This window comes from Ictidomys tridecemlineatus, chromosome 9 (assembly GCF_052094955.1).
Source record: "Ictidomys tridecemlineatus isolate mIctTri1 chromosome 9, mIctTri1.hap1, whole genome shotgun sequence".
NCBI lineage: Eukaryota > Metazoa > Chordata > Mammalia > Rodentia > Sciuridae > Ictidomys > Ictidomys tridecemlineatus.
The window spans coordinates 64044126-64053938 of NC_135485.1; positions in this window are offsets into that span (position 1 = coordinate 64044126).

The window sequence follows — 9813 nt, forward strand, 5'->3', positions numbered from 1 at the left end:
TCTGTCTTTTTTGAGCATTTCCTTATTTGATACAAATGGGCTGTATCAGAACTGTAAGGAAGCTTGTGTTGTCAAACCAATCTCAATGTCATGTCAAGGTCTGCCTGGGACACTGTTAGGAAGGATTGTGAGGTCTTATCTGGGAAAGTGAGAAAGTGTTTTGGCTAATTAGCATGTCAGCTGTAAACTGGAGAGAGGATCCTCATGGGACACATGTGCCATCTCTGAACCACATGACCTCTAAAGCCCTTGTAGTCTGAAATTCTATATGATTGTTTAGCAAAGATCACAATAATTTTGAGAAAATGGGAAATTTTGCTCCAATATTATAAGGAAGTGATATAGAGAATTCCTAATTGAATATACATCATGGCTGTCACACAGGTGAGGATGTAGAATATAGTACAATATAGAAATAGAGTTAGAAAATACCTTAACTGTGAAATCACAAAATATTTTTATTTCATTTCCTCTTCCTATAAAGGACACAATTCATGCTATGTTAGGGTTCATCCTAGTATCCTCATTTGATCTACATTACCTCTTGAAAGGCTCTATCTCCAAATACAGTCACATTTTGAGATACTAGGGGTTAGTATTTCAACATAAGAGTTTGAAAGACATAATTCGGCTCATAGAATTTACTTGAAGTTACCCAAACATCCAGAATGTTTGCTTCTGATGGTATCAAAACTCAAGTGGTAAGCCAGGCATAGTGGCACTGGCCTCTAGTTCCAGCTACTCAGGAGGTTGGGGCAGGAGTATTGCTTGAGCCCAGGAGTTCAAGGCCAGCCTGGACAACGTAGATCCTAGTTTGAAAAGAAAAACAAAACAAACAACTACAATAAAACCCAAAATTTAAATATTCAGTTCCAGGCTGGGATTTAAAAAGCATAATTGAGAACTTTCCTCAGAACTGCTTATACATGTATATGTATTCTTTTGATTTACATTTACTATTACTATGAAATATTTTTTCATCTTATTTTATGTTTTTATTTTAAATATGTTTTTGCTATCTCCTTTGTTTCAGATTTTTCTCTTTTTAGTTACTTAAGCAAAGCTTGAATTAATTCTTGTAAAGTATTGAAGCAAATCATTTAAATATGTAGAATACAATGTAAAAATTCCTTCCTCACTCTTCCTGGCTCCCACTCCTCTTACATTGTTAGTGGTTTGATATATGCCTTCTGGCTCCTTTCCTATGCATATATAATAAAAATCATTAATAAATGTATCATGAAATAATACAGGTAAATGCTTCTTAGTAGGCAGTATATCAGTCTCATAAGGAAACACATAAATGGGTTTTGTTTTTGCACAGATGTATATCATAAATGAGAGTAAATACCTTTGGTGATGGCCACAGTTGATGGGCCCTGCCAGAGACTAATTAGACATACTTGAAACAGCCTCCAGGTCAAGTCTGAAATCAGCATCTCCTAAAGGACATGCTATTTCTTTGAAATTTTGTCGCATTATGTCTAATTTTATGTTTAGCACAGTCACCCACCTAGAAAACGTCTTTCTTTTGGTTAAGTTGCAATGAGATTTTATTTTTATACCTATCTACATCATTGTCATAATAATTTAGATGAATATATAATCTTATAAAGATATTTCAATTCATTCATGTTGAATTAAAAAGTTTGTTTACAGACATTTGCTGGTATAGATGTGGGAATTAGAGTGTGTGTCAAAAGGTATGAATATTAGTAATCATAAAATCCTTTTTAAGTGTTGCAATAAAATATGAGATTAAATGATACCACTAAAAGTTTTTCCAAAGGCAGAAAGCACATTTTTTTCTTTTACTCTGAGTAAATGCAATTTAACAAGAAATTATTTTAGTTTTCTAAACTTTCCTTGCATTTAAAAATAAATGAGGGATTTAGGAAGTAAGGCTAGCTTCAAAACTCCTCATGGGGTGAGGATGTTCTAAGCAAACAGAAACTAACAGATTCTAAAATACAAGCATTTACAAATAAGAAAAGGAAAATGAATTTTCTTTATACAAAGTAAAAATAATACTTTGATTTTGAGCAGGGGGGCATAAAAAAATAAATAAAATAAATGAGGGTTAGCTAGGTTTGGTGGCACACTCTTGTAATTAATGCCAGCTCAGGAGGCTGAGGCAGGAGATTGCAAGTTCAAGGCCAGCCTCTGCAACTTGGTAAGGCCCTAAGCAACTTGGTAAGGCCCTAAGCAACTTAGTGAGACCCTGTCTCAAAAATGAAAAATAAAAAGGTCTGGGGTGTAGTACAGTGATTAAGCACTCCTGGGTTCAATCTCCAATACCAAAAATAAATGAGTAAATAAAGCTTTGGTATAAGAAATTTTATGATGAGCATTGCTTTTTTTAATTTGTAGGATTTTAACAAACAAAATTCATTTTTTTCCCACTTAAATTTTTTTGGGGAAGCACTGGAGATAAAACCCTAGGGGCACTTTACCACTAAGCTACATCCGTGGTCTTTTCTTTCTTTCTTTCTTTTTTTTTTTTTTTTGAGACAGGGTTTCACTAAGTTGCTGAGGGTCTAGCTAAAGTTTCTGAGGCTGGCCTTGAACTTGTAATCCTCCTCTCTCATCCTCCCTAGTTTCTGGGATTATAGGCATGCACCACTGTGTCGGGTCCCACTTAACATTTATTGAATTTTGTCATCCTATTAAGTTAAGAAAGAGGAAAACTATTCTCTTTGTGTTTCTAAATTTATTTTAGTAAGAGTAGACTTACTAAACATTTCCTTTGAATGCTGATGTCAAATAATATAAGAGTTATTATAAGGGGATCTTAGATGTCATTTGGTCCATTTTTCTCATTTTACTGATGCAGAACTAAAGCCCATATCAATTAATTAAGTGATCAGAAATTGTAAATTTGGAGCAGAACAGAACTATAACTCTGGAGTCCTGACTTCCAGTGCTGTACCCTTTCCATGAGACCAAAGGAATAAAGAGGTGATTGACAGAGAAGCAGCAACCTCATATGTAAGGCCATTAGGCTTTGGGAAATCCTTTGAGATCCTAGGAAGGCTGGTCAGAGCATGGACCCAACAAGGGGGATAGATAAGCTTTCTAGTGCAGGGATTGGGGTGCACCTCAGTGGTAGAGTAATTCTCTGCCATGTTCAGGCCCTGGGTCTAATCCCCAGCACCACTAACAAATAAAAAAATACCTCAAGTGCCATCCCTGGGTAGCTAAGCAGGTGTTGACTCATCAGGCTTTCTAAGAACTATACTCTTATATTAGTGACAATAGTTTATTTCAATTCTTTTTTTTTTTTTTTTTTTAAAGAGAGAGTGAGAGAGAGAGGGGGACAGAGAGAGAGAGAGAGAGAATTTTAACATTTATTTATTTTTTCTTAGTTCTTGGCAGACACAACATCTTTGTTGGTATGTGGTGCTGCTGAGGATCGAACCCGGGCCGCACGCATGCTAGGCGAGCGCGCTACCGCTTGAGCCACATCCCCAGCCCCTTTTTTTTTTTTTTTTTTTTTTTTTAAATTTATTTATTTATTTTTTTAGTTCTCGGCGGACACAACATCTTTGTTGATATGTGGTGCTGAGGATCGAACCAGGGCCGCACGCATGCCAGGCGAGCGCGCTACCGCTTGAGCCACATCCCCAGCCCTCAATTCTTCACTTACAAATGACCTTTGACTTCTGATTTAATCAGTTCTTGGAAGTCAAGGTATAAAAGAAAAAGCAGTTAAAGATATCAATTAAAGCAGTGAAAACAGACTTTATTCAGTAACAACTGATGGTAGGGAGAAAGAACTAAGTTCCATTCCCATTTGTTCAGAATTGACCTACATGCTGTCATTGTCTGGAAATTTTTAACAGGTTTACTTACAATTGTTAGAAAGTTAACTGGCCAAAACTTGTTTACCAAAACCTGGTGACCTGCATTATAGCTTTCTGTCCTTGCATTTCCATAAACTTACACATAAACCTGGAGAAAGTTTATCAATACCTGGTTCTGCCCTACAATTTTTCCATTCATAATAATTGTGTGCTAAATTATGTCCCCCCAAATTCTATTGAAATCCTAATTCCTAGTAGCTCAGAATGTAACCATATTTAGAGGTATCTTTAAGGATACCTCTTTAAACAGGTAATTGAGTTAAAATGAGTTCATGTGCATGGGTCCTAATTCAATCTGACTGATGTCCTTATAAGGAGAAAAAATTAGAACACACAGACATGCATGCAGACACAGGGAGAAGTCAGGCATCTACCAGCAAAGGAGAGAAGCCTCAGCAGAAACCAACCCTGCCAATACCTGTATCTTAGAGTTCCAAAATCTGAGGAAATTAATTTCTGTTGCTTAAGCCACCCAGTCTAATAAAAATATCACGTCTATCTCAAATATTGAATGCTCAGAACAACCAGTAACAGGACGGAGAGGTGTTTTATGGCATTGTTTTGCTTGGGATAAAATGTTTCTCATCACAGTGGTTCTTAAGCTCCTTCTCTAAATATGCGGATGGATATCTTTCGGCATAATCATTACATGTGGATGTCATAATAGTAACTTCAAATGATGCAGCAAAATAGGATTCACTTGCCACCCGCTGTTTAAAGAAAAACTTTACACAAATTAAATTTAACAGGGTTTAATTGAGTAAAGATAGATTCCCAAATTGGGCAGCCCTCAGAACCAGAGCAGAAAGACTCCTACTTGCAATGTGCTCTGAAAAGTATTTATGGATGGAAAAAGGGAAATGATGTAAAGAAAATGGAAGTGAGACACAGAGAATGCTAGATTTTTCCAGCCTGGCATTTGCCTTATTTGAACATGATTTGAACAGTTGGCTGCTTACTATTGGCAAGCTCAGCTGCTGTGATTGGCTGAAACTCAGCTATCCATTCAAAGGGCAGAAAAGAAAGTTAGGATGCAGTTCTTTACATGAAGACTCAAATATGTGAGTGCAGTGGCCCTCTCAGACCAATTTAATTTGATTTAACACTGCAAAGCACCAATAGCTGTGCATTGAAATTTCAAAGATCTATGTTCGAGTCCTACCCAATTTCTCATACCTGATGCTGGAGGAGGCATTTGGAGGAGTTCAGTGGACTCCCGACAATGTCTGATTTCAAGGAGTGTCATAATACCCATGTAATGATAATCTTTCCTCACCTTCTGGTTGATTTGCAGGCAATTTACTTGGAAGGACTCATGGTTATAAAAGTTCTTCCTTTCCTCTTTCACAGCTTTTTGGCTAGAGTTCAGAGAGCTGGAGGAGGTCCTAATGCTAGTGAGACATGGCTGCAGTGACTATACACACAAATGAGAGATGACATTGGCTACTAGAAAATTTTATTTGAAAACAAATCACTATCTTCACAAAGTTGTGATAGTTATTTACATTTATATTGGACAATTAAGAGATATGAAAATACTGATAAATAGAAAATTCAAAATAAAAAAAAATAAAACAAAGACATAACAATTTAAGTGAGTAGGTCAAATTTGAAATAGCCCACTCTTATGCAAATAGAGGGGATGATGAAAATAACAAACTTTTGATAGCCTATTAAAGAGACAAAGAGAAAAAATATAAATATATATATACATATACATATATATACACATATATATTTATATATATATACACATATACATATATATATATATATTTTTATATATTTGTATATATATATATATATATTGCCAAGGTCTCAGCTTGGCACCAGAATCACGAGCCACCACACACCTTTGTAGGTTCAAACAGCAATTCTTTATTCCCGCTCTCACACCGCCTCCACGCAGGTACAGGCGCAATCCCAATCTCCTGCACAATTCAAGTCCTAAATACTTTCTCTCCAGGAGAACTCAGCGGGAACTCAGGCAGCAGGCACGCCCTACTCCTAGCAGGAATAATCTTCAACCTCCAACTTCCCTAAAACTCCTATTGTCACGCCCTAAACCCAAGGACAGGGATACTTCCTGCAAGATACACCCTAATCCTGGATCCACCCTGGTGATTGAGCAGGGTCACCTTTCTCAAACACACAAGCAAGGTCGCAGCAAATTTCCAAGGCAAGTCCATTTAACATGGGGTACGCTGGCAAGGATTTCGATGCGTCATTCCTACTTGGTAATGGCCCTCAGCAATATATATATATATATATATATATATATATATATATATATAGAGAGAGAGAGAGAGAGAGAGAGAGAGAGAGAGAGAGAGAGAGAGAGAGTTGTTTGCAAACATGGTAACCGACAATTTACTTCACACTATGTATTTATGCAGTTCTCCCATCAACAAATAGAGTATATTAGCTCTTACTTTGAAAATTGCTTGAACTTTTGGTTTCTTTCAGTCAATAAAATCATCATAAATGATTCAGTGCATTTCATACTATGTTAGTCCATTTTTCATTATGGTAACAAAGTACCTGAGATATGCTACTTAATAAAGAAAAGTTGTTTATTTTGGTTCTGGAGGTATCAGGTCTAGGGGTTATATCTGTTGATGTCTTACTTCCTGGCAGGGTCCTCAAATGGTACAGGACAACACAGGACAAGAGCCAGCTAGTGCATATGTACATGTGTATATGTCTGGTCTCTCTCTCTCTCTCTCTCTTCTTGTAAAGTCATCATGATTCAATTGTGGGTACTCCATTCTAAAGGCCTTGTTTAATCCTAATCAATTCCCAAAGGTCTTACCTCTAAGCACCATGGTCAGATTAAGTTTTCATTTCTTAATACCTCCCAATGGGGATTAGATTTCAACACGTGTAGTTTTGGGAGACATTTAGACTTTATCCAAACCATAGCATATACCTAAGCTTTAAGCCTCCTGACAGCCCCACTTTCCCCATCTTGGGAGTCAGGTACCATTCAGGCTTGACCACTCAATGATGAGAAGACACGAGGAGGATGAACTCATCTGGGATGTTTCAGCTGCAGGTATACTTCTGACTGAACACAGCATCACTTCAGATACAATTCCTGCAGCAGAAGAACCATCCAACTGAGCTCAGTTAAGAAACAGACAGTACCATGAGAAATAACAAATCATTTTAATTTAAACCACTAAATTTTAATGTGATTTTTTAAACTAAGCAAGTAATAACTAAAATTTCTTATTTAAATGTTTACATATTAATATTATTTGACTGTCTCATTTAAAAATCAATTGAAATTGCACCAGAGTTAAGAAATGAGACCTCAGAAATGGATTGATGTCCTAACTATGAGAGTGTGTTTGCTATAAAAGTGAGTTGGGAGCCAAATGCAATGGTGAATGCCTGTATTCCCAGCAGCTCAGGAGGCTGAGGCAGGAGGATTGTGAGTTCAAAGTCAGCCTTGGCAACTTAGTGAGGCCGTAAGTGACTACGGAAAACCCTATCTCTAAATAAAATATTAAAAAGGGCTGGGGATGAGGCTTAGTGGTTAAGCCCTGGTACCTAAAAAACAAACCAAACAAACAAAAAAGTAACTTGGGTCCTCTCTTGATGACTGTGTCATGCATGCTCACCTGCCCTTTTGCCATGCCAGAGGTAGCATGGTAGTCCTCACCAAGTGCCAGCACCATGCTCTTGGACTTTAGAGCATGAACCAGCCTTTAGAACCATGAACCAAATTAATTCTTTTGTTTAAAAATTAGTCTGTGACATTCTGTTATAGCAGCAGAAAATGGACTAAAACACATATTTTTAAATGAAAAACAAACTTAAGAATATTTTATTTATTTTGGTCAAATGGGGGATTGAACTCAGGACCTCATACATAGTAAGTAAGCAAATGCTCTAACACTGAACTACATCCCCATCGTTTTTGTTTGTTTGTTTGTTTTTGGCACAGAGGATTGAAACCAGGGTGCTTTTACCTCTGAGCCACATCCCAGCCCCTTTTCATTTATTTAAATTATTTTGAGACAAGGTTGTTGCCGAGGTTGGCCTTCAACTAAGGATCCTTCCGCTCTACCTCCTGGTGGCATGTGCCACCATGTTGACTGTATATGTTTTTCTTTGCTTTTATATTTGCCCTGAAGAGAAAATTTCAGGGAAATAACATCATAAGAAATTTAATTAATTTGTTTTCTTTATTCTACAAGTAATGTTTCCATTTCATTTCTTGGCATGATTTACAGAGGAAGATAATGCGTTAAATACTCTCATTTTGTTATTATGCAAATGTTCTTTTTTTGTAAATCTTTGACTGCAGCATGAAATTTAATTATATCTCTATATGTGACTTTTATTCTGCTACCATACAAAAGCAAAAAAATGTATATTTTTTCAGTTCTGGGGATTGAACCCAGGGCCTTGGACATGCTAGGCAAATGCTCTATCACTGAGCTATACCCCTGGCCTTACAAAAGCAAATTTAAAAATAGACTTTAAAAATTGAGCTCAAATCTTTGTGGTTTATTATTGTTTTTGCTCTTATTGTTATTAGCACAATTTTTTTTAAAGAGAGAGTGAGAGAGAAGAGAGAGAGAGAGAGAGAGAATTTTTAATATTTATTTTTTAGTTCTCGGCAGACACAACATCTTTGTTGGTATGTGGTGCTGAGGATCGAACCCGGGTTGCACGCATGCCAGGCGAGCCCGCTACCGCTTGAGCCACATCCCCAGCCCCTCTTATTGTTATTATTATTGTTATTTTGCAGTACTGGGAATTGAACTCAGGGCTTTACATATGCTAGTCATATGTACCACTGAGCTACATCCCAAGCCCTTTGTGATGTTTTTAAAAAATGTTTTAACTTCCTACTTTTATGTATAAGACTACAAAAACCTCTATCTAAATAATGATAAAGCAGTTCCAAGAATAGATCTTTCTTTAGAGTTCAGAGCTACAGGCAGAGGGCCCCCTGGAGGACATGAAGGTTTAAATGGCTCCTAAATTAAATGACTTTCCCTTTTAATGGTAGTGCTAGAGCTGGAGTTCTGGCTCCTTCTCAATCCAGCTACTCTTCCATACTATTGAAGCAATCTAATTTATACAAAATAATCCCCCAAGCTAATAGGGTTTTTTGTATATCTCTAGAAAACTTGGTTAAAAATACAATGAAGAAAGCAGAATTAAAAATGATTAATGATTTCACAAAGAATTTATGAGAGTAGCTGAAAATACATATGCCACAACTGTTATCTTAATCCATAGGACTGTGATAATATTTTGGGACACATGGCTTCCACAAGGAGAAAGCTATAGAGCATGGCTCACAGCCTGGCAATTGATACAATTTTGTTGAAGATTTACAGATATGGAAAGCAGAGAGTAATGTAGAACTACAAAGGCCTAACTGGCCCCAAACCAACACTGCTAGAACTCAAGTCTTAGTCCCCTTATTGTGATGTGTACTTCAAAAAAGTAAAACCCTCAGAGTCGAAGCCTAATGACAGAAGACAAGACATGAAAGATTTTCCTTCCTCCTTGTAATGAAAGGCAATCTTCCCTTTCCTTATTTCCTGTTCCAGTATCTGTCTTATCTCAGGGTGACTGATAGGAGAACATACACATTTTTAAGAGAAAATCTGCATACATCTCTTACATAGGGGGTGTAGTCTTGCTTTCCACAAAGCCTTTAGACCAATGGCTTCAAAACCCATAGAACATTTTTCTTAAATCATTGGCACTCTTGAATAAGGTAATAGCATTTGATACCCATTTAAAATAAATTAATAACAAGCTTATACCCCAACTAAAAATAATGTACAAGTGAATGTTGATTTTGTGTAAGCAGCTGAGGAAGAATAGTGGGATTAAGAAGTTGTATAAATAGGAATTGGAAAATTGAGTTTTAGTAGACCAGTGATTCATCTCCTTACAGAAGGATATTATGAGACTTGAA